Raw genomic sequence first — 26,195 nt, forward strand, 5'->3', positions numbered from 1 at the left:
GATTGGACTCTACGGGGATCTTTTGTCAAAAAGCTTCATATCCTAGCCTGCAAATGAGTGAAAACGAACCAACATCACCTGCAAAGAGATCGTTAGATAAAAGCGTGCCCCAGGCGTGCCAACATTTCAACACCTAGGTCACTCAAACTTCCGAATAAGATTTCCAGATTCCAACCTTATAAGCATGCATCGGAAGGGACCTCTATGTTTCAAAATTCAAATATTCTTATCAAAAATAAACTGATGTTTTCGCAATCAAAGCGGTAATGAAGACAAAAACCAAAATTATTTGACTGAACATGCATTTTACTGACTGAAAAAAGGTGGCTCAAAACCGAGCAACACACCCTGAAAGGAGGTGATCGCACACAAAAGGAAAAAAAATCTACCCTAATGGCAAAGCGAAACTGTGATCTCATCGGGTTTCAACTCGGTTACACCTCATATGTCCTCAAGACTTTCCGCACTTTCTGTCTTCTGAACCAGACGTTTCCGATCGATCTCTGTCAGGGATTATCCAAGTCATATCCAAAGCACAAACGATCATGCTGGACGCAGTTGTTCGTTTCATTCCCTCTTTTTCCTGGACCGCCCTTTCGGGTTTTCAGTCCACCGGGATACCCTTTTTTGCCCAAGTCGCCCTTGTGGGGTTTTCGACTTGCCGGGTGTACAAATTCTTTTCATTCTTTTATCCCTAACTTTTGCCCGAACCTTTCCTTTTTTTTTTGGTTCGCCGGGATGCCCTTTTTTGCCTGGACTCTTTTATTCTTTTCGTCCAGCGGGTCAATTTTACGAAGTATCTTATAACTGCGTCCGCATTCACAAGGGATGGACAATCTTCATCATCCGTGGTTGTCAAAAACAAGGCTCTACCAGAGAAAACCTGTTTGACCACGAATGGGATCCATAACTGTATATCCACTTGCCCCACGATCGTCTTGAGGAGGAAGGATCCTTTTCAATACCAGCCCTCCCACGTGGTACGCACGAGGTCGCACTTCTTGGTTAACAACACGCTTCATTCACTGGGTACAACTGCCCCACGATAAATAATTGTCAGCCCTTTTTCCTCAGTCAGGCTCAACGCGTCATACCGGGTCCTTACCCATTCAGCCTCTTGCAACTTCATGTCCATCAGGACTCTCAAAGAGGGAATCTGAACCTCAACCGGTAGCACCGCTTCCATTCCATACACGAGTGAGAAAGGCTTTGCCCCAGTAGATGCACCGAGGTACAATACCCAGGATACAAGCTTTATACTTGCCGCATTGTCGGTGCATTCAAATGTTAACCGAGCAACGAAAGGAACGTGGGATCCCTTTGGCGTAATCAAAACAACACTAACTCATCCACATTAACCTTCCCCCATCAGACATCAGAATCCGTTCAGATTCAGGGTCAGGCCCCTCCTCCGGGATCAGTTCCTCACAATCTTTCGATTTGAGCACCTCGAGATGTCCTCATCAGGGAACTCAGACTTCCTTGGTTGATAATCCTCAATGGGTTGCGGGGCGATGTAATCGGACAATACACTCCCCTCGATTGCTTTCTGAGAGGTATACTGAATATCGTATTTAATCAAAATCATTTGCCCTCTCGCAACCCGTCCGGTCAATGCTAGCTTCTCAAGCACATACTTGATCAGATCCATCTTAGAAATCCATAAAGTGGTATGAACCAGCATATACTGTCTCAGTCGGCGAGCAGCCTATGCCAAAGTACAACAAGTTTTCTCGAGCAGTGAATGTATTGTTTCACAGTCGATAAACTTTTTGCTAAGGTAAATTGCATGCTCTTTTCGACCAGACTCGTCATGCTGCCATAATACGCACCTCATAGACCCCTCGAGGGCTGTCAAGTACCAGATTAACAGTTGTCCTTTCCACAGGAGGCATCAGGATCAGAGGTTCCTGCAATTTTTTTTTTTTATCTTTCAACGCCCCTTGGCAATCATTATCCACCTGACCGTTTGCTCTTTTTCCGTTTGCTTTTTTTCGGTTCAGGCCTTTCTTGCATTGCTTTTTCCTTTTCTTTTCTTTTCTTTCTCTTTTTTTTTTTTTTTTTTTTTTTTGCCAGGATCGACCTCGATTCCTCTTATCCGCTCATAATAAACCTCAGCAGTTTACCGGACAACACTCCACAAGTGCACTGATTCAGACTCAACCTCAGTCTGAGTTGTCTCGACCGGTCAAACAACTTGTCCTCAGATCCACCAGATGCCCCTCTTCTGCTTGGGACTTTGCTATCATGTCATCAACATAGCATTTGATTCCACGATGAATCATATCATGAAACAAAGTCACTCTGATATGTGGCACCGGTGTTCTGCTTCACTAGAGGACAGTCTTCTCTCCATGGTAGCTTGTGCACAACGACAACGGTATCTGACCCTGGCATATATTGACACAACCAGGCGAAGGTATCCACATGCTCTTTCAACAGGGCTACCACTCTGCTCTCGAATCGCCTCTGAAGCGGCTCCAACTTTCACTTCCTTTCTGACCTCGGCGGTGCCTGGAGTAACAATCTTGAATCACTCCTCGTGCGGTTGAATCACCTTCTCCTCTTGTCTTAACAACCTGGCTAATTCCAGCAGATCACAATCTTTTTCGCCTTATTCTTCAGCATGATAGATCAGATTGTCGAAGTCATACAAAGGTGTAACCGAATTGTTATCAATGAGATCAGGAGGATAGTCACTTTTGAGGTCGGAATAAAATAAATCAAAAGGAAAGAAAAATGAAAATAAACATTGCCATTTTTATTTTTTAAACTGCGAAAAAATAAATGAAAGACAGGGAACACCGCTTTTAATCACAATACATCCATTTATTAACGATGCAAAATGTTGCACAATGAAACACATGAGACGGCCCTTACAATGGACCATTACGTTTCGGGCAAAACGTATGGCTTTCATGCAAACAGAAATTGAAACACAGAAATACTACTCTTCTGGATGAGTGACAGTGGTGATCCTTGAGGCCTTCCAGTTCCCTGGTACGCACGATTTTATCCACAACTCAAGCTCGCGGTCACTGTCGATCTCTTCACCCACTATACAGGCGTGACCTGGATCCAACATTCCAGCACTGATGAATGTGAATGGTGGACGACGTCCTCTGTTTTGTCTAGACGACTCTTGATTTGGCTGATAGCCAACCCCGAACATATCAGCCTTCACCACAATGTCTATGATCTTTCCCCAGCCTAGGGCTTCTCCGTTCTTCACCAATTCCATGGCCTGGTTGTAAGAATAAATGGACAACTTCTTCTCTTTCTCAACACAGATGGCTTCCTCTACCTTGATGGTTTCAACTGCCTGACCTGGTGTTTCAAATTTTCCACCGTCCACCATATCTTGGACGACATGCTTAAAAGCTCTACAACCCTCAATGTTATGCCCTGGTGCCCCAGAATGGAACTCGCACTTGGCATTCTCATCATAGTTTGTAGGCCTCTGACGCTGTTCTACAGGAATCAATATCCTTGGCCGAACTAACCCAAGATCCCTCAATCTCTTGAACAGAAGAGCATAAGTCACAGGTGGCTTATCAAACTGACGATCCGTCCCCTTCTTCACTTGGCTCTTAGCTTTCCGCGCTTTTTGTTGAGGTGGCGGTTGTTGTTGTTGTACAGGTGGATTACCAACAGGAGTAGTTACAGTGGCAGCATAGGGGTGGTAACGATCCTTACCGCGCTCCTTGCAGGCAGGCACACCACCTGATTCAACCTTCTTCTTAAGCTGACCATTGCCAGAGGGCTTCTGTACCACGGATGACGGAGCCTTCCCCTGAACTTTCTCCTTTATCATCCAGCTTTCAATCCTCTCCAACCTCTCAGCCATTGCTTTCTGCCCCGAGGCGAGCCCTTGCACGACTTTGAACAACTCCCTCATCATCTCTTTCAATTCGAGAATGTCGGCATTGGATGGATCCATCAGTCTGAGTTTGTTGAGTCTGGCAGGATGTCTGAACGGAAGAGTTATGCGCACTGGTTAGATACTGACACCTGCAAAACAGCAAACAGGTTAGTATGACTCACACATGCAATGTCTATCCGTATGAGGCATTGCCCTTTGATTCTGGCTTCATTGAGACGGATAATATTTCATCAATAACATTCTGACCTCAGGATGTCTCTCGACCAGAACCTCAATCAAAAATGGACCTTGAGTACGGATAGACATGGGTTAAATGCAGATGAATGCGAAATGGGAATGATGCAAATGCATGCAGGCAGGTCACTGTGCCATCTTCCAAGTCATCTAAGGATCAACTATATTGGACCGGTCTCTGAACTGATTACAATCATCTGAGGGCCCGAGTAACCATAAATCCAACTTGGGGTTCCGAAATAAACGGAACCGGGGGGTATATCACTATTATCACAGGAATCCACTGAACGGATGACGGCCAGATCCTCTGAACAAGTACCCTTGGATTCAACCTGGGGATCCGAAATAAACGGAACCCGCTGATAAATTACGGACAGAACTCCGACGTCCCAGAAATAAAGATCCAAAAATCCATAGTACCAAAATCGCCATCACAGAATCACTGACAGAACCTGTTCTTGCAAGAATCAAGCCCTCCCCTCACAGGTGAATTCTACAAGGTCATCCTAAGGCGGATAATGGTCTCGACAATCGGGCAAAGATACTCAACGGGTTTGCCCTTTCGGGTGTACCGTTGTAGCTCTCTTAAGATCGTCTAAACCAAAGATCCGGGAAAGATCGGTCACCGAAGTCAATAGCCCAAAAGAGATAATCCAACCTAAGCGGAATAACTCCACCCGGAAGGACTCTCTCAAATGAACCTCGTCCGGCTGTGGTGACACGTCTCCTCATCATGTCGTACAACATGTGAAGAAACATGAGACCACGCTAATCCTAGGTGTATGCTCAGGCCTGGGTATTGGGCCTCACTCAGAACACCCACCCCCAAATCAGAGAAACAACCTGTACAGGAAGACAGCACAATGATAGTATGATGCATGCAAACAAATATGCACATATATACAACATAATAATCATAAATGCAATAAATGAAACAGCAAAAGCAACCAAACCCTATCCTAGAGAACGCTAGGAGAGACTCGCTTAGGGAATATGGACCAGCAAGAGGTCAACTTCTTATTAGTCCCCAGCAGAGTCGCCAGCTGTCGCATTACGCGAAAAACCGGCGGGAAAACGAAACAACAGAGCCGCCACCGTGCGTTATTTATCCCAAAAGAGGGAAAGGAAACGCTCGAAGTAAACCTGGAAAAGACATGGTATCGCGACCAGAGAAAGATGGGATCGGGAGTCGGTTATGCGAAGGGAAGGTATTAGCACCCCTACGCATCCGTCGTACTCGATGGGATCCATGCTCAAAAGGAAGGATAAAGGTTGCTAAACACTGCTCAAACAAACTGCACACACTGGCTGGAAACAAGCACAGAAAGACCAAAGAAACTGGACTCGGCAGGATATCGCATCCTGGGCCTACGTAGTCTGTAAAGCACAGACATCAGAGTCGACTCAGTTCGGGACGGGGAAAACGTGCTCGCTAGGATGTCGCATCCTATGCATACGTATCTTCTCTGACTAGAGAAGAATTAGAGCACTCGTAGCTCGGCTAACGCACGCCAAACAAAACCAACACAGGAAACTGACTGCCAATCGCTGGACTTATGTCAGACTCCACACAAACAGGCAAACATGGAGGTCGAATGCCAATCGCTGGACTTACATCATACTTCGAACAAACAAACACACACAGGAAACCAACTGCCAATCGCTGGACTTATGTCAGACTCCAAACAAAATAAACCAGACACAGGAAACTGACTGCCAATCGCTGGACTTACGTCAGACTCCAACACACGCAAAGGGGTTACAAAAGAAAAAGGGCGCCCAGATAGATCAGCTCATCTCCTGCCTACGTACCTCATCTGGTATGAGTATCAGGGCGACGTAGTTCCCCTGAACAGGGAAATAACTTCTAACCTAACCAGAGACTGGGAAATGACAAACTAGAAGGGAGCCTGACTCGAGCCTAATAGTTATCATGTAAATTCACCATGGTCCTAGGTTGAAGTTTCTATCTAACTTGCATAGGGAGCAAGCTATCCTAAACAGCACAGGGAAACACAAGAGCAAGCATACACACAGTTAGCACACACTATATACAAACAAAGTGGGCTCACACAGGGTTAGGCTTTAGTCAAGGGGTCATGTCAACCTCGACAAACAAGCCACTGTAACAGGGTGATGTTAGCTCTTAACCCTAACATTGAGAGTTAGGGTGAAGCAGATGAAATGGGATGTGAGGGTAAGACCTCACAGCTCTTATCCCTGGCCTGGGAGAGCTTCAGATAAATGAAAGTGTGGGAATTCAGAAAGTAGGAACTTTTCTCCACATGTGACTGACACAACATGGATCTTGGGTTATTATCCACAATGCATCAACACAAGGTGTGTGAGCAAAGTGAATGACACACTAAGTAGCAGGAGATGGATTACACATCTCTTTTATCTTCCAATTGCCTCATAAGAGGACTTTTCCTGCTTGGCACAAAAGATAAACATACACAAGCATTGCCTCTTAAGGAGGGCTTCAGACAGGTGCCTGCCCACATAACAGGACAGGTCTTCCAGACTACATGAAGTCAGTGAGTTATACCTCAAATGGTTAAGCAACCAAGCAGCAAAAGAAAGTTCAAAAGAACTTAAGCAACTTATGTACCTGAAAACAATCTAACTCAGTCAGTATACAAGTCAATCAATCAAACAGACAATCAATAGTCAACAGTCAACAGTACACAGTCAAACAAGCAATGCAACAAGGTGCAAGGCACAAGCTCAAACTCAAATGAGCTAAAAGCCACCTACAAAACAACTCAAGATTAGTCAACATCAACCAATTAGTCAACTCAAGCAAGTGAATCAATCCAATCATAGCCATGTGCTTCTTAACCTGAAAACAAAGCTCAAACATGAGAGGCAAACCACTAGGTCAAGGCCTAGGGTCAAAGAGGGAGAAAAAATTCAAAACAGAACATGAAATTCAACATGAATCAATCTTAATCAATTAAGAACACCATCCAAAAGGTCTCATGTCAATATCATTTACCAAATTCATTTCACAAACCAATCATGGCAAGGTATGCAAGTTGAAAGCACATGGAAGCAACAGAATGAACAAATGCACATTAATTCCAAAATGATTCAATTAATCTCAAGAAAATTCATGGCTAAACAGAACATACAAGATGATCATCACACAAAAAATCAAGGCATTTGGACAAGATTAGGCATGGTAATCAAATTCATCAAGTCAAGGCAATCAAGACAAGCTCAAATAGGACACAACTTGGCACATCAACTTAGCATAAGCCTAAAACAGAAATGGTAGATGGTAAAGACCTCAAACCAAAGCCAAAGCAAACTTCAACATGTCTAGAAACAATGTGCAAAATTTCACATCCATATGATAAAGCACAAGCATTTCACAAATGATTGAAATTCAAGACTATCCAAAAGTGCACAAATGACCATCCAGAATGAAAAATCTCAAACAAATCAGAAATGAATCCAAAAATTCCAAGAAAATTCATGATCAATCATAACATCCATATCATGCAGCATACAAAAAATCAAAGCAGTTCGAGTTCATTTGGCATGGCAAAGAAATTAATCAAATAGGATAAGCAAAGGTGTGACACACATTGTCACACCTACATTCACAAGATCATATCTCAACAATGGCACATGATAAAATTGCAAACTCAACTTCAAAATGTCCAGCATGAAGTCTAGTTTAAGCATGTAAAATTTCATAGGCATTGGATAAACAACCACCATTTCACAAATGAAAAGGCAAGGCATAGTCAAAATGTATACACATACAAAGACCCTAGGCAAAATTAAATCCAGGCTAGGCACAACTTTGATTATCATGCCGATAAAAAAGTAGAGAGAAAAAGGAAATCATAGCAAAAATTCCCATGTCATTTGGATGAATATTGAATTTATTATGAATTTTCTAAAATGCAAATGAAAATTGAAATAAAAATGAAATGGAAAATGAATTAAATGATATAATATGAATTAATATTTGAAATGGTGATTTGGCGCCACTATGCTATACGCTGCGTTTCAATAATTGGAAGCCTGGCCAATCAGCGAGCGTCATGGAGGCGCGCATGCAGCCAATAAAATCCAAACCCTAGCGAACCTAAGGCAACGGTTTTTCGCGAATCAAAGCATGGCCAAAACAAATCAGAAAACCGTGGCCTTACACCTGGATCGTCTTCTTCACAAAACACATTTCCAGGAACAGTACACATTCAAGAACGTGATGAACATTTTCTCCCGAATTTCAAAACGAGCACATATTCATGAAGATCTTACATCATACAACAAGAATCAACACGCATTTCATCAAAAAAACATCACAATACGCATGGATCGAGCAAATCAAAATTCAACATGAAAACTTTAATCAATCTAACCTAAGTGAATAAGGCATGGAATCAAGTGGTTCAAAGCTCAGAATGCTCACACAAACACGATCTACAAGAATCACATAATGAAATTGAGAATAGAGAGAATCGCTTTAAAACCTCTTGAAGAGCAGCTTTGGATTCGTGTGGTTTCAAGGCCTGGCAATGCTTAAATCTTCCTCTACAAAGCTTGTATGAGTGAATGGATGAAGTTTTGATGCTCAATTGAGCTCGAATCCACAGATTCAGGATTTCACCATTGATGAGTTCTTGCTTTGAGCAGCTTCAAAATGCACGAATTTGGCCTGGATCTTGCTTGAATTTTGCTCAGTGATGATGCTAGATGATGAATTTGGCAAGGAAAATGCAATTGGATTGAAGAATTGTGAAGAAAAAATGAGAGAAAGTTTGAGAGAAATTTTTAGATCTGAAATTTGTGAAGTGTTAATGCAGTTTTCTGTTATGATTAGCTATAAATATAAGCTCCTAATCAAGTTGTTAATCATGTTTAGCCATGTGGTAAGTGGATTAGTGAAAAGAGAGTGTAAATGCAAATTGGCCAATGCACCTCATGCATGAGATTACCAATGGAACAGTGCACGAAATTGGCTTGGAAATCATTTGAAATTCTGTTTTGAGCCAAGTGCAAATGGTAAAATGTGAAAACAATGCTTAATTTTCAAATTTGGAATTTCCCTCCAAAATTCAAATGAAAATGCAAATATTTTTGTGATGGAAATGCATGGCTTATGATGCATGATTTGGATAGTAGAGATCAAGAGAGAAATGTTGTGAAAAGAGCCACTTCATTTGGACATTTGGTATGAAAGTTATGCATTCTTGAAGTTCAAATTCACTTGGCCATGATTGATCCATATCTTTTCAACCACACATGAGAAATTCATGATCTTAGACTCTTTGGAAATGGGAGAGCAAGATCTTCAACTTTCATGTTGGACAAAATTTCATTTGAAGCTTGCTTGATGATGTAATCTTGAGGAGAAAACCTTTCCATTTTTGGCAATTCCAAATTACAGGTCACTTACTATTTTTGGAAAGTTTTCATCTGACCTCAAATCCTTCAATGTTGATGTTTGAAATGTCAAATGAGACTTGTTTGGACATGAATGAGGCCTCTCTAACCATCTCCCACCTCCAAATCCATGGTTGAACTGACAGTTGACTTTTGTTGACTTTTTACGGTTTCAGATGATTTGCACCTTGACTGATGAGCTTTGAACCTCCAATGCTTGACCAAACCACTTCAAAATGACCCCTAGGTCACATGAACTCATTGAACCAACCCTAGGGTTTTGCTTCCATAGGAAAAGCACTTGCTTGCTTGCACAACTGAACCTCCTGACCAGTCTTGTCTGATGACTTGGTGGACTATGCAATGAACAATGCAATGTTAATGACCTAAAAATGAAAATGGATGTACAAATGGGAGGTGCAAATTTGAGGTGCTACAGGTATCCCTGGTGTTCCTTCCTTTCTGCTCCCTTTTATGACCTTGGCCCCCTGTGGAGTCAGGTTTTCCTGAGTCGAGATATACCTTTTTTAGGTCTCCCTCAGATGATTTGGTTGATTGATATCTCTCACCCTTATACCGGTCTTAGATATTCATTCTTCCCGAGCTTGTTACCCAGTAACCGGTAACACCTCATCCCTTTGCTTCCCCTGGAGAGTCTTTTTAGATTTTCCCAGCGGAATTTCTGTTGTGATATCCTTTTGCTGTGTTGGCGTTTTTCCCAATACATGCATTTTCCCTGGCATGGAGGTTTTGTTCATATCTTTCCCCAGCCTGATTCCGGATTTTTATCCGAAGTATCCATTGTGGATAGTTTTGCTGTGTTGGCGTATTCCCCAATACATGCAATTTTAAGTCAGCTTGTGTCTTTCCGGTGGATTTATTCCCTTTGGAAACTCTTTTCCCCAGTTTTGAGTCGTGACTTGCTCACGCGGTGTCTGTCCTTTATTCCCCTTGTTTTGAGTCGTGACCTGCTCACGCTTTTATTTTCTATCCCCATGAGAGTCCTCGTTGGAGTCTCTGTCCTTAGTGAGTGTATTACTCCTATGGATTGTCTTTTTCTCGATGTCTTTTCTTCTTTGTGGAAGCATATCCCCACAAGAATTTGTCTGTTTTGCATACATACATTTGCATCATGAGGTCTCTCAGGGACCAAAATTTGTCTCTTTGTTATTATTTAAGCCCATTCTATCTTGTCGAGGCGAAGATTTTAACCTTCATTTCTCCGGCTAGAATGACCTTAAATAGGGGCATCTGTAAGACCCCAATTTTGTCCCTAAGATCCCTCATGGCATCATATCATTGCTCATTGCATAGCCTCAAGGATCATTGAGCATCTTGGCTTCCTTTCCCTTTGGGTGGGACCTCCTTGTGAGTGATTTAAGATCACCAGGCATGCTTGTATTGTATATCATTGCTTTTCTTGTTTTAATTCACTAACCAAAAGCACAAAAATATGTCATTAACATTTTTGTTTTGTAGCATCAAGCAAGCACAGGTCAAGCACTTCAAGAGCATTCTTTGTGCAAGAGCTGAGATATTTTCCTTGATATAAGGACCACATGATCATTATATTGAGATTACATAAGCTAAGGTTTCATTTTGGAGCCATTTCATCAAGGGTTTGAGGCTCAAGTTCATCAAGGCATTCCAAGTCATCTAAAGACCAAATGGTCAACTGTGCAGTCAACTGAGGACTTTGGGGTTGGGGAGATGAATTTAAACACCTCATTCATGTTCAAAAGAAGTCCATTTGTCATTTCAAACATCTATCTTGAAGATTTTGAAGTCATGACAAAAGTTTCCAAAAATGGAAAGTGACCTGTAATTTCAAGTTTCCAAAAATGGCAAGTTTCTGGTCCACATTCAACTTGACTTATCAATATCAAAGAAGCTTCGAATGGATTTTTGGTGAACATGAAAGTTGTAGATCTTTCTCTCCCCTTTCCAAAAAGTCCTATTTCATGTTCATATGATGATTGGTTGAGAAGTTATGGCCAAATGATCACAAGGTGTGCATGGAAGTTCAAAGTGACATAACTTTTGGTACAAAGCTCCAATTTGGTCCACTCTTTTTGCAAAATAATTCTCATGTCCAAGACCTTTCAAGTGAACCATTTCCATGCATGGAAAAAGTGTGTATGATCATCATTCCTCAAGTGTCCATTTTGGAGGGAAATTCTACAATTCAAATTTGGCTTAAGCTACAAGCAAAATACCATTCAAATCTTGATTATTGGATGATTTTAAGTGAATTCCAAGCTTGCATGGGCATTGTTCACGTGTAGCATGGCCACATAAGCTCACTTTTGCATTTTTGAAAATTACTTCGCATTTCCCTAATCATGATTAGCACAAGCTTAATTTGGATTTCAGCATCATTACCAAGCCATATATATACCAAACCCTAATCACAATTGGAAAAAATAACAGAATTTCAGATCAAAATTTCCAAATTCCCTCCATTTCTCTCTCTCTTCGATTCTTGCATTTCTCCACACAATTCTTCAATATTCTTGCATAATCATGTTCAGCATGCTTCATTGAGCAAGAATCAACCATTGGATTGGACAATTGAGCTGGTTTTCAAGCAAATCGAGTGTATGAACATGTTAATGGATTTCTGAAATTGAGTTGGATTCGAGTGTTTTCAATTGCTTCTTTGTGCATAAAGCTTCAATAGAGGTTCAGTGGAGTAGATCTGGAGCATAGGAGAGCTTGAGGACGTGTGTACAACAACTTGCATTTCCAGGTGATGAAAAATCGATCCATTCCTTTTGCTATTTTCTTGATATGATTGTGTAGATCTCACTTAGCTGAGCATGCTGATAGGATTAAATTCGAAAATGGATGAGAAATGAGTATGTTATGTGAACTTTCAGTTTTGATATCATAAATGTTTTTGTTCGATCCATAAAACCTAGCATGAATTAGTTTATTTGAGTATGATATCATAGATCCTGGTTGCAAGAGCTTCCGAATGGTACCAGTTTCATGCATTTCTGGAAATTTTTGTTGATCTCCGCCGTGTGGATGGTCGGAGAAGACGACCGGCTCCGCCGTCTGCAACTGGCTAGGGTTTATATTTGCTGGCATCCATGTGGCTCACGCGTGTCCATTCCATTGGCTAGGATTTACTTGACTATCCACGCGTGTGTTGAAAAATCTGATGTGTGTTGCCACGCATTTAAATGAAACGCTGCGTTTCACTTATGCTTGCTGGATGCTGATTGTTTCGCTTGCATGTACATTCCATTGGCTGTGTCTGCTTTGACTTGCTTGCGTGTGTTTTGACTGCTGACTATGCTTGCCACGCATTTTAGTGATACTGTGCGTTTTGGAGGTTTAAATGTGGACCGCTTGATTGCTTTGCGCGCTTCATCGTGTGGCCATGATAATTCTAATTTAATTTCAAATATACATTTCCCTCCATTTCTTTTTATTATTTCATTTTTATTTGCTCATTTTAGAAAAATCATAAAAAATAGAAAAATGCTCCAAATTAAGTCTAATTTTTTTTCATAGTCTTGTTTTAATGTCTAGTTTTTTATAGTGTTATTTTCATGATTTGTTTGTTTCTGGATTTTTATTTGGTAATTTTTGATTGAACCTTATGTTAATTTGATCATGTGCATTCAAGGCCTTGTGAAATGCTATGTGTTGATCCATTTGATCTGAATCTTTGCATGCTTGATCATCACACGTGATATGAATTTTTGAGCCCTGGTTTGAATTTTTTCTCATAAGCTATCATTGTTTTTGACACATGTAGATATAGTGTGACAATTTGTGTCACATTTTGGACCTTGCATTTGTGCATTTTTGATCACCTATCATTTGAGCTCTTCTGGATTTGATTTTTTGCATGATGTTTGTTCATAACATGAGTAGCTTGCATAAAATATCTCAAGGCCATTGGATGCATTTCTATTTTGATTTGGATTTTCTAGTTTGGATGTCCATTTTGTGCACCTTTGCTTGCCTTTGCTTTACATTGATCATTTGATGCCTTTACTTTGTGAATTGATGTTGGTCCTTTTTAGGACATTTTATTGATTGTTTGAATGTGCAATATGTGAAAGATTGACTTCTGTTTTGATCATTTGGTTTGGTTTTGAACCTAGTCTTTGTACTAGTGTTTTGTACTTGAACTAACATTGACTTGTGTTTCAGGTTTGGACACTTAGCATTAATGGTTGAGTTGCAAATTGGATTTTGTTCTGACTTCTTTGTGTTTTGTAGGATCTTAAGTGATGTTTTAAGCTCATTGCCTCATTTGATTGCTTGACCATTGCTCATTGAATTGTGTAACAACTGTGTTGGTTTCACTGTTTGTTTTCTGATTGGTTGTCTGAGATATTAACTGTTTAGCTTTTGTACAGGTACATTAGTTGCTTGCTTTTAGCTCTTGATTGAGCTTTGGATTGTGGTTGATACACCACTTAGGTAGTTATCTTCTTACTCCATGTAGTCTGGAAGTCCTGTCACCTTTTTGGCAGGCATTTTGCTGGCAAGTCCTCCTTAAGAGGCTCTATTTGTGTTTGTTTACAGATTGTGCCAAAGACCTCCAAGTGAGGCATGTTACTTGTTAAGTCCTCCTAAGTGAAGAGGCAATTGACGGATAAAAGGGATTAGCAATCAATCCCCCGTTATTCAGTGAGTCGTTCTTTATGCTCGCACTACGTGCTGATGCTTCTGAACATGAACCCAAGATCTTTGTCCAGTGTCTGTCAAGTGGAATAGGATCTCACTTTCTGGATCCCCACGCTTTCTTTGTTTTGAGCTCACCCGGCCAGGGTTAAGAGCATGAGGTCTCATCCTCATTTCCTATTTGATCAGCTTCACCCTAACTCTCAATGTTAGTGGTTAAGAGCTACAAACTACCCTTGTACAGTTTGGCTTGTTTGTCGAGGTTGATATGACCCCTCTTGACTAAAGCCTACCCCTTGGTTTGAAGCCTCTTGTATGTATATAGTGTGTGATGATTGTTTGCATTGTTTGCTTTTGGCATGTTTGCTTTTGACATTTGTTTGTTATGTTTGGGAGTCGGATCTAAGTCCATATATTGGCATTCTGTTTCCGTTTTGTTGTTAGGAGTCGGATATAAGTCCATATATTGGCATTTTGTTTCCTTTTGTTGTTTGGAGTAGGATCTAAGTCCATATATTGGCATTCTGTTTCCGTTTTGTTGTTAGGAGTCAGATATAAGTCCATATATTGGCATTCTGTTTCCTTTTGTTGTTTGGAGTCGGATCTAAGTCCATATATTGGCATTCTGTTTCCGTTTTGTTGTCAGGAGTTAGGTGTAAGTCCATATATTGGCATCTTGTTTCCTTTCATTTGAGGTTCTCTTTTGAGACTTGGTTATTTGCTTTTGCTTTGTGCTTGCTCATTCCAAAGGAACTTACTTGGATCATCTATATGATCTCAAGAAAGGAACTCCTACTATGGTTTCATTCCTTAACCATCACCCTTTGTCATCACCTCTCCACCCTAACCCAAACCAAAAAAAACACTTTTTGTGCAAACATTTGACTTGTTTTCAACATTAGAAACCTAAGCCTTAGGCTTTTGATTTTCAAACTTTCTTTTCATAACACTCATTGTGAATTGAATCTTTAAGTCAACTTTAACCATTTTGTACATACTTCTAATTGGTAAATGCAACCCATTCAAATGTGCTTCTTTTGTGGTTTCAATGATCACTTCTTAATCAAATTTTTCATAACCTTTTGCTATTAGGTTTGAGTTATCTTTGTGGTAGATATAATACTCACCTATGTCCTTAGTGATTGGATTGTAAGCCTTCCATGCTTATTATAGGGTTAACCCCTCACTAGCATGTTGAAGCTATCCTCACATGGTGGACTTGTGGTTTTTCAAGTTGAGTTTTCTCCCTTTGATAACAAAAGACCTTAAGGCTTTTGGACCAATCAATCCACTTATTTGTTTTGAAATCTTTTACCCGAACTACGAGGTTTTGATCCTAATCTTTTCATAAGAGGGTACGTAGGCAATGTGTTCATCCATCCAAACACAAAATGTAAATACTTGTATATTCTTTTCTCATCTCTTCAATCATGTTTGCACAAATAAAAATTTTCATAAACAATAACCTTTGCAACAAGCGTGATAAGGGCTCCATAGGAGTACCTAGGATGTTTTGGGTGTCTAACACCTTCCCATTGCATAACCAACCCCCTTACTCAGATCTCTGTCTCTTTTACTAGTTTTGTTTGTAAAACTTTTAGGTTTTTGTTTGCTTTCTAACCTTTCCTTTGGATAAATAGAAGTGCGGTGGCGACTCGACTTTGTATGATTTACCTTGGATTTAGTCAATATCTCCAATGGTAACGAATACACCGCTACAAATGCATATACGAAACCATGTTTTTACATTAACTTGCTAATCCATTTGTTTATTGTTACTAACTACTAATTACTAACTCCTAACATTTATATTATTGCACTTTAATTCCTTGCAATTTATTTTATTGTTCATTTTATTTCATTTACTTTATGTTTATATTCACTAACTACTAACTTCTAACATTTATATTATTGCACTTTATTTTTTTGCAATTTATTTTATTGTTCACTTTATTTCAAGTATTTTATGTTTATGTTTATTGTTGTCTAATTATATCATTTACATTATGCTAATTTATTTACTACCTTATTATCTTGATAAATAAAAGAGGAGTAAAAATAAAAGGAAGAGAACAAATCATCTTTTTTAAAATATTAATAGATGGACTTAAGGTTGCATAACTTTCTTTGTTAAAAATCTATTGTTAGTTGATTTTTTAATCATCTTCAATACTTTGCATCAATGATAAGCTATCCCTTCATGTGTCATATTTTAAGTCTTTTTGGCCTAGGAAAATAGTGTTAAAAATATTCATTTTTGTACATGTTACTAACCACTAATTATACTTCATTAGTTTTGTTTATCATTAACCTTTGTTATTGTGATTTTGGTATTATTGACTTATATTTGTTTTATATTATTTATATTCACTAACCATTATTATTGTGATATTGTTTATTTATCTTATAATTTACTTTTATGTCATTACCTTGTAATTTACATTAAAGTACTCATCATCATCATCATTGTATAAATTCATCATGCATGTTTATTTACTTGTTATTTATTTTATTGTCATCAAACATTAAAAACAACAAAAATATGATAAAATGGTAAGACAAAAATATTCATTCCACTCTTAATCAACTTGGACTTAGAGGATTTCATTTTAGGACCCTTGCTTGGAGGCCTTTTCCTTATCTTTGTGATACTTTGTAAATGTTGAATTTTATTTGTAACTTATATTCATGTTGTAAGAATGGCATCATGGCACCACCTTAGGGGGACATGTTTGTAAGACCATTATCCTTTGTTTAACTTAGGTCACTTTCGCACACAAAAGACTTTCTCTTGGGCTACCTTACAATGGGACCCCATTAATTTCTTGTTGGTTACTTTGCATTCATGTTGCATAAGCCAAATTTCATAACCAAATAAAACAAACTCTTGATTCAACGTCAAGCGACATTTTCATAACCAAATTTAAAAATACTTAATAATTACGATTATTATTGTGCGCCACGAGCCTTAAATGGTGGAGAATGAGTAAGAATGGAGCATTCCTACCCTTACTCTAATTATTTTGGACGCAAGACGATTGACTTGTTGTCTAGAATAATCACCTCCGCCCATAAACTTTAGTACAATTTAATCACAAACACACATTTCATAAAACCCTTATTCAAGGTAAAAATAATACAACTCATCAAACTCATTTTTGTGCCTTAGGGCATCATCCCGAAAACCCTTTTTTTTCAAAGGTAAAATCAACCAACACACAAACATTTTCTACTCCGAACTACGGAGCTATGATTCCTCATCCCCGAATGAGTGATACGTAGGCACAAGAGCCCCAATCCTTGGCGAGCACTATAATAACAAAAACACCCCCTTTTCACACATATTCTTCTGAAAATAAAACAATGATAGATCAATCCCATGTATGTAAAACAACCCAAATGGTTCCCATGAAGTACCATGGACGTAAGGGGTGCTAATACCTTCCTCTTATGTAACCGACTTCCGAACCCAAACCTCGATTGTGAGACCGATTCCTTATTCTTTTTTAGCGCTTCCCATGCGCATCTCCTTTCCGAGGGTTTTATCGACTATTTCTCCTCTCCTCTCTGATAGAGGTAAACTAAATAAAATTCGGTGGCGACTCTTTTGATTTTGCCTCTCTTTGGCATCTCTTTAGTCTCAGTTTCGTTATCGTGAAATCCCGGTAGTGACACAAGGCAACCTCAATATCAACATAAACAGAATAAATGTTAGTGTTAGTACATGAATCGCGAAAGTAAGTATCATCAAAGTCTGATAATGGTGGAAAATCAATTGAAAACAAGTCAGAATAAGTATGATCAACAAACTCAGAAAGCAATTCAATGTGAAAAATAGAATGTTCCTCCACGAGATGTTTCATAGCATCAAAAATGTTAAATTTAGCAATGATATCTCAAAACTCCATGGACATTGTGCCATCATCAACATCAGTTTTTGTTGTTTTCATGAATGTCATAAAATGATGGGTTCCCTGTTTAATCTGCGGTCGCACACGAGTCAAATACGAGTTTAAAAGTGTAGTAAAATAGAATAGACACTTGAATATCGTATCACAAGGACTCTTGAATGTTATAACCAAAGGAATGAAAAAAAAGGGGGGGGGGGGGTTTACGGTCCAAAACTTAAATCGAATATGAAAAAAAAGGGGTTTTACGGTCCAAAACTTGAATGTTGTAAAAGAAAAATTGATAAATAAGCCAATCTACTATATGAATTTCCTACTTATCATTGATTATTATAATTCTAATTCCCTAAGAAGATTCAATCAATTTCGACTATAATACCCACTTACAAGTTCAGTTGGTATTATCTGATGTATGTTCCTAATTTTCGGATTAAGCAAACAAATATAAGCTATCATGAATTACGCAAACACAACTTAATCAAACACGATAATGGAAAAGCTACGCTGACGTGATTATAGTTAAGGATCATACAACAAATTAATTTAATCAACTCTATCCTATAAGAAGAAATTGAATTAAGCAAACAATTTTATAGGAAGAATTGAAAAGAGATCAAAATTAAACTGAAATTTAAAAAAACCTCAAAGTGGAATGCGAAACAACATATTGGCTCTTTCAGAAATAACTTATTTTGTGAATATTTAAAAATGAATCCTAAAAATACTAATTTGTTTAAATAAAGCAAGGGAATTCGGGCCTAATAGCAACCCCCCCCCCCCCCCCCCCCCCCCCCCCCCCCCCCAAATATAAAACCGGCCTAAAACCTAATTATTTTCTTAAGTCTAAATTGTAAATGAATTATGCGACTCTTTTGAAATCTTAGATTACTTCTGACTTTAACACAAAAATTTAATCTTATCCTCTCATATTTCCAACTTATATTAGAACACATCATGTACAACAAGAAGGTGTAAATAACGGTTTATTCGGAAAACAAGCATTTATTCAGAAAATAAGCAGAACTCAACTTAACTTCAAAAAACTTATTAAAAGCAATTAACATAATGTGAGAAACCATATAAAAGTCTTACAACAAAGTAAAATATATTGTATTAAAATACACTGATCAACTCAATTTTTCCTTATATACCTTTGATATCTATTGACAAACAACCCCATATCCTCATTATCGAAATTCTTATCATCTCTTGTTTCATAATCACTTTTCTCATTGTGTGAGGATTTGAGCTTGAAGTATTTAGAGAAATAGATTTCTTCTCTACCTCCTTTTCTTTACCTTTCTTCTTCTTCATCTTCTTCTCACACTCTTTTTCATGTTTTTCCAAGCAAGTGAGTTCTTGCTCACGTTCTTCCAATTTGCCAAATAAAGTTGTAAGATCATTCTCCTCTTTGATTGCGGTGACTTTGGGTTTCCATTCCCTATTAAGACAACTCAAAACTTAATTTGTAGCAATATCATTGGAAATAGGCTTACCTAGAGCATTCAATCGATTAATAAGATGTGTGACCACTTTTGCATGTCGGCAATGGTGTTACCATGCTTCATGCGAAAGAGTTTAAACTCTTGATTCAAGGTATTGATCCTTGCTTGTTTTTACCTAATTAGTTCCCTCATGGGTAACTTCTAATGTGTCCCACATAGCCTTGGAGGTTTCACAATAGGAAACACGATAATATTCATCAACACCGAGTGCAGATATGAGAATAATTTGTGCCTTCCAATCACGTGACCACAATTTCTTATCATTATCATTCCATTGAGCTTTGGGTTTTAGAAAGGTAACACCTTCACCATTGGTCATTTTAATTTTGTTATGACCATTGGTGATGACATCCCAAATACCTTTATAAACCGATTTGATATGTATATGAAGGAGAACAACGATCCAAAACCCAGCGGAATTTTAAAAAAAATCTCCTTTAGTGATCCTTACGAATGGGCATGATCAGTGATAGAACCTTTACCTCTTGTGGCGATTGAAACCTTTGATGTATATCTACAAAGCGATCACGAACGTTGAGTGGTCACAACGCCTCTACTCAGTCCACACGAACGGATTCCTTCAATCTCAGTGCTAGCTGCTATGAATGAAGGCTTTGAGTGAGAGAGAGAGAGAAACAAAATTACAACTGCACAAATGCTTCTGCACAAGGGTTCTATTTATAGAACCACTTGTGTGGGCTGCAAGCTAAAAATCCCACTTAAGTGTATATGGCCCATATCTTATAATATTCCAAAATCACTTAAGCGCATGGTACCTTACCATATTTCGTATTCTACTTAAGTACACCATACCTTACGATGTTCTACAATTCACTTAAGTGCACCGTACCTTATGGTATTCCTTAGTTACTCTATCTCTCCTAAATCCGTCCTTTTGTGTGTGACCCTGTAGGTTTTCGCGGCATTGGCAATTATATTAAATCACATATTTAGCATAATAAACAGTGAGAGGTATCTAGAAACACATCACTGCTACCCAAGACACGAAAATGTCATGTGATATGACAAATCCTTTTGTGATAATACTTATGTGTACAATTACACTTTTGCCCTTATGTCTATATTGAACACAAGGCATAGACCGTGTCATCCTTGTCTAGTTTAATATTGGGCCCGTATACATTTATCCTGTTATGCAGGATGAGCAAATTCCATCTAGGTCACTCATGTCCCTCAGCATGCTTCGTGGAGTACCCATCAAGTGTCTTTATGGTCATCCAGTTATGGACAATGTTTGATCAGCAATAAGGCACTCGACTCTACATCTAGGGTCCATAGTGGTTTCAAGTCGAAGGGTGGTATACACCATTATCACCATGAGAATAACTTATCACACTTTGCATAACATTCTATATAGTATTCTCACAGCGGGTCAATCCAATATAAATATCACTCTTAATATTCAAACCTATGTTTAAGACTTGATAACTCATTATCCATGATCCACGAGATGTTATCATTAGTCTATATACATAATAGTCTTAATGTTTTAATGTTATCCCACTTCACAATAAAGCTCGACTACGGATGCTTTAAGAATAGTGTCCTTATGTTTAATGGGATCTCATGATTAAGTCACACTTGATACATTAAACGGACTAGCTATTCTAGAGACTTTATTAAACAAACATAATAAATAAAAAAGCCTTTTATTATTAATAAATAATTCGATACAAGTAGCAAAAGTATTGGCCTCTAGGGATTACACCAACAGTATATGCATACAAGCTTTCCATTAGCCATAATTTTCGCCGATGAAAATTGGTGCTCTATTGTATGCTCCCTTAGGTTTGGTCCATTATCTAATATGAAAATATTTAAGCACGGAATAAACTGGAGCTCGTGATACCACTTGTTAGACAATAGGCTTTTGCCTAAAGGAAGGGGCGGAGGGGGGGGGGGGGGGGTGAATAGACCACTAGTTAAAAATTTGAACCAAAGATTAGTTTTGAAAAGTTAATGGCAAGTGGAAGCAACCCAAATTGAATATTTTAATTAAACCTCTATTGAAAAGCTCAGATATGCGTTAATGCTATCAACATACGATAATGAACACAAATTGATGAAAGACTTTGGATAACTACCAATTGAATTCTAAGATACAATGATAGTATATTTCCAATGATCAATCGCACAAAAAATTTATTGTGACATATTATCGAACACATAATGGGCAATCAATGTTGTTTCGAAATTTATATGGTATTGTTGATCTTAAATCTAATTATAGTCTAAAGAATTGTGATTAATTCAACAACACCTATTTCAAAATATAATAAAAAATATTATCCAAACAAATTGATCGCACGATCGATCAATTGAACAATTTTAAAACGGAAAATAAAATACATAGAGAGGGAGAGAGAGAGTACACAAGGACTTGTTTAGGAAGTTCCCCAATCGACCTTGCTATAGGTACATATTCCCTTATTTCTAATTCAAATTGAGATAATTATATTAACCTTACATTGCAAATGTATATATACAAGAGAGATGTAGCAATCTAACCTTACAAACCCAAAGTTTGATGTTGATTATGACACCTTCTCTTCCCTTGATCAAAGCTTGATCAAGTAACCCAACAATGTCGTATTGATTCACTGTCTCACACTACTTATTTACAATAAACACATTGTTCTTCAAATATTTCACCCGATCGAATCTAAACTGCGAATTCTTGTAACCCAATATTTACCAATATGATCCACCTTCCCACGACACTCCTATGCAAGAACCTCCAGTTCTTCAAAGCCTTCACCCGATAAGATCCAAATTAAGTAATCTTGTTAAAAAATTTCAAATACCAATTTGATCTTAAAGGAAAACCCTAGCTCGGTTTTCTTATTTGAAACCATCAAAGATCTTGTAAGACCCCAATTTTGACCCTAAGATCCCCCATGGTATCATAACATTGCATTTTTTGCATCTTGCCTCAAGGATCACAAGCATCTTCGCTCTTAACCTTTGGGTGGGAACCCTTGTGAGTTGGTTTGAGATCACCAAGCATGCTTGAATTGTATATTATTGCTTTTCTCATTTTATTCACTAACCAAGATCACAAAATTATGTCACTAACATCTCTTATTTGTAGCTTGAGCAGTCACAAGATCCAAAGCTTCTGGGAGATCCTATGTGCATTGATAGGACCAATTGAAGATGAAAGCAAGCATGAAAATGGTTCCCAAAGATCTCATCCATCAAATATGCCTCCCAAGTCTCTCAATTCGTCATTTTTGATTAAATCAAACCAAGGGGTTTGAGGCTTGTTTCCCAAGGAAACCCTAATTCATATGTTCATCAACTGTGCCTTGCTCATGAAGCAACCTCAACTCATGATCAAATACAATCAAGGGAATTTCTTTCACTCATCATTTGATTCATATTTGAACTTATTTGAGTGTCCTCAATCATCAATTTATCAAGATATGAGGTTTGAACTTGAGAAGTTGATCAGTCAATTCATCTGACTATTTTGAAATACACTGAGACCTAACTTTTTATGTGTTTGTCAAATGGAGATGACCCTAAGAGAAAATATTTTCTTAAGGACCATATGAACAACTTTAATGTTCATCAAAATTTTATTTGAATCTTGGAAGGTCATCATCCATTCCAAGACATTATAGGTCATTTTGACTAAAACCCTAATTTTGGGTCAACTTCCCAAGAACATAATGATTTTGAGGTGGGATCAAATGAATTGGAAAGTTTAAGATGTATACTTCAAATGTTATATTGAGAAAAAATTCAAAATCTCAAAATAAATACATGTGATAATGCAAAACATTATAGGCCACTTTGGACCAAATGCATTGAAATGTGAAAAAGTCCAACTTCAAGTACCCATAACTTCTTCATCAAAAATCCAAATTATGCAAAATTTAATTCCAAATTGATTGCCTTGAAAATATCTAAAAATTTGATGTTGAAGAGTTTTTCATTTGGAGCTTGCATCATTGAAACAGAAGGGCTTGAACTTTGGCCAATTTTGAAAATCTCACATGTGCATGTTTTGCACCCTACACTTCATGTCCACTTTTCACCAATTTCCAAAGCCCAAATGGAGTTTTGATCAACATAACAAATGATCCTTATGCAATAAGCTTTCCATCCATTACTCATGAGGTGGTGTTTCTATTTTTGACATAGCATTTTCGAAGGCTTGAACATTATGGCACATTTTGGAAAATCATTAAAATTTGCATTGCATGAACGATTATTACATAAGCTGCACGTCTAATTTGCTTTCATCATGCATCAGTCGCCAAATCCAAGTGGAATTGGGCCCTCCATGGGCCTGTGCAGGCCCATGCATGAAGGCCCTTTCCATTCATGCAAGTTTATGATCATGCATTTCAGCATTACCTTGCCTATAAATACAATGCACCTGAGCTTCATTTTACTAACCTGAAGGCGCCCCAAATGCTGCTGAACTGGAATCACAACCCTCACCAAAGGAACTATCTCACTTTTCTCTCAATTTTCAGATCTGAATTTTGATTTCCTCGATTGAAATTTCAAATTTAATAGTTCCTAGACCTCTTCACCTTGGTCCATAGTGTGAACTGTAATCATTAGCATCAAAGAATTGTGACTCCAAGCCCTGCAAATCAGAGGTTCACCTCAAACTTTATTTTCTTCGAATCAGCTTGCATAGTGCTTATTTCTTGTTATTGTTGTGTGATCTGAAGTCCTCTGCATAGAGGCAACACTATTGAGCTTTAAATTTTCAAAAATCATGAAGTTCATTTGAACACCACAAATCTTCCATCTCTGATTTCTTTCAATGTAGAAATCTAGAGTGGATTTGGTTGGTACAGGGGTGATGTACATCACCCCAACTTTCGATTGATGCCTGGATAGTGTCTTTTGGTTGACATTTTTTCTCTGCAAATTTTGAGCTTGGCCGGAGGTTGACCGGAGAAGATGGTGGCGCTGGTCACCGTCTGTTCTCCAGATTTATTCAGAACCCTCCATTTCATTTTCCAGATTTAATCTCAGCCGTGCCATGTTATGACTTATAATAGTGCTACATGTGATGCATTGACCAAGGAGCATGGTAGGCACGCGTTTCCTGGCCTCATGATTTGCCAGCTCAATTAATGAGCTCAGATCAAACGGTCCACACATTTTCCTTTTTTTAATTTCTGATTTCTATTTCTTTTATTTCTTTTAATTCCTTTTCTTTTTAAAAATTCATAACTCCTTCATTATTGGTCCAAAAAATGTGAAACCAATTTCATTTTTCTCCTTTTAATTTCTAGTTTCTAAAAATGATTTTTATTATTTTTTATTTTATCATTTGATATTTTTTAGTAATTTTCTCTTTTCTGCTTATTTTTAATTCATTTAAAATAGTTTTTGATATCCAAAAAATACAAAAATATTTTTCCAACCTATTTGAATGATGATAGATCTATGAAAAATATTCTCATCAATTTATTAATTGATTTGAGATTTATTTGAGATTTTAGTTCAATTAGGTTATTTTTATGCATTTTTAATTGATTTAAAATAGTTTCTGACTTCTAAAAATGCTGAATTTTTTTGTCAAACTTTGTTTGACCTTGTTGAACTTGGGATAATTCACTTGGACTTTTCAAAGTTGATTTGAAGTGAATTTGAAGTTTGACCTTTCTTTTTTATTTTAATTCAAGTTTTATTTTAATATTGAAAAATACCAAAAATATTTTATTTGTTTCTTGACTTCTAATCTTCATCTTGCTTCTGTTTTCTATTGTTTGACCTTGATCTTCTATATCCTTGGTCAATGCTTGTTGGCTATCTCATTCCATTTCCATTAATGTACTTTAATATTCATCTTCTTCTTCTTCTTTTTCTTTTTCTTTTTTGATCAATGAGTTAAAGATTGGTGGTTAGCATTGATACATGGAGGTTTAGTCTTCCTTGATTCAAATCTAATTCATCTTGATCATGGATCAAGTGAATGGCTTTGCATTAAGGGTAGGTTGCTTCCTAATCATGCAAAGAACCTAAATCAATACAAGATCATTTCTCATCTTCTTTTTGGCATGGCAAGATGTAGGAGTTTGATTCACTAATCAAAATCTCTAACTTGTGTTGTTGCCTACATTATTATTGACCGGCCTCAGATAGTTGTGACTTCTACATAAGTCCAATTACGATTGCTTAACATAGCGCTAAATTGCCTTATGACACACTAACTCTAACACTAACCATTAACCATTAACATTTAATGCTTGCTCTTTACATTTATGCAATTTACTATTCTTGTACATATTATCCATTTGATTTTTCCTTTGCTCATTTGAGCACATGTTTATGTTAATGCAATTTTCCTTTTGCTCACTTAAGCACATAATTGTGTATATATTATTGTGCTTGTGTTTTGTTGTGATTGTTGTGGACCAGATGCAAAAAAAATGGACAAATGGACTTAGTTTCTAGGACATTACCTATGCAAATTTGGAGTCAAAGAGCAACTAGGCATTGGGCCTTTAGAGTGCTATAAATGTTGAAGATGGATTAGAAAGACAAAACCTCTAAACTCACTCTTTTCCATTCTTGATTTACTTCATGGAACTTTTTCATGTGTGTGCTTTTATGCTAGGG

This window comes from Lathyrus oleraceus, chromosome 4, assembly GCF_024323335.1.
Source record: "Lathyrus oleraceus cultivar Zhongwan6 chromosome 4, CAAS_Psat_ZW6_1.0, whole genome shotgun sequence".
Classification (NCBI taxonomy): domain Eukaryota; kingdom Viridiplantae; phylum Streptophyta; class Magnoliopsida; order Fabales; family Fabaceae; genus Lathyrus; species Lathyrus oleraceus.